Below are 847 nucleotides of genomic sequence, written 5' to 3'. Positions count from 1 at the left end.
CATGTCCAGCAATTCCAGTCCTTCAAACTTTTATTGGCTTTAATATTGGCTCGTCTGAAAGTTCTCTTTATAGTGGTTCTTCCGTGGATCTCACTTTTGTTTGTCTTGATCCTTAAGATGAAACTCTTATTGGTCCTATTTTCTATCCAGATTTTTATGATTTCGTCTTTGATTTGGACACTCCTGGGGTAGGAGTCACTATTCTGATTCTTCCTCTTACTTGGCTTGCTCGATTCTCGTATAATTATTGGAAAATTATCATTATCACAACAAAGAAGGGTTGTTTGATGATACCTCTCAATCTCTTTATGTATTTTTTTAATGAATGTTTGATAACATCAATCCTTTAGTTAGTATTTGAGGGAATACATTCTTGTTGCAAATGAATCCAATTGTCCTTCGAGTACTTTGTATGATTGCATTAACAATCCTTCCCATGGACTATATAGCTTTGCAAGTGCCAGCTATTTCTATTGCTACTCCACTCTAAAAGAAATACTTACAAAATCAGTAAATATATATTCATCTACTCCAGAAATATTCCTTAGTTTTAGGCCAAAAAGAGATTGTGAGTAATCTCTAGCCTTTTCAGCTCTAGTTCTTCGAAATATCCATCTCTAATAAAATGTACCATGATGAGCCTTCCTAGTCTTTTAACAATTGTGCTTTTTAACTCTCCAGCTAGGATACTTGCTTTGGTGTCTTCAGGGGTATTATCCCATTCGATTTTATAGAACCCTCCGAGCTTAATGCCGATAGTCGTATGAAGTTTTCCTTATCGAGTTTGAACTTAGTTGCTGCTATATTCATGGTTGTAACCCATTCGTCAGTCAGTTTCTCAATGTTC

The sequence above is a fragment of the Sesamum indicum genome, linkage group LG13 (genome assembly GCF_000512975.1).
Source record: "Sesamum indicum cultivar Zhongzhi No. 13 linkage group LG13, S_indicum_v1.0, whole genome shotgun sequence".
NCBI lineage: Eukaryota > Viridiplantae > Streptophyta > Magnoliopsida > Lamiales > Pedaliaceae > Sesamum > Sesamum indicum.
Note: the sequence above shows the minus strand (reverse complement) of the source record.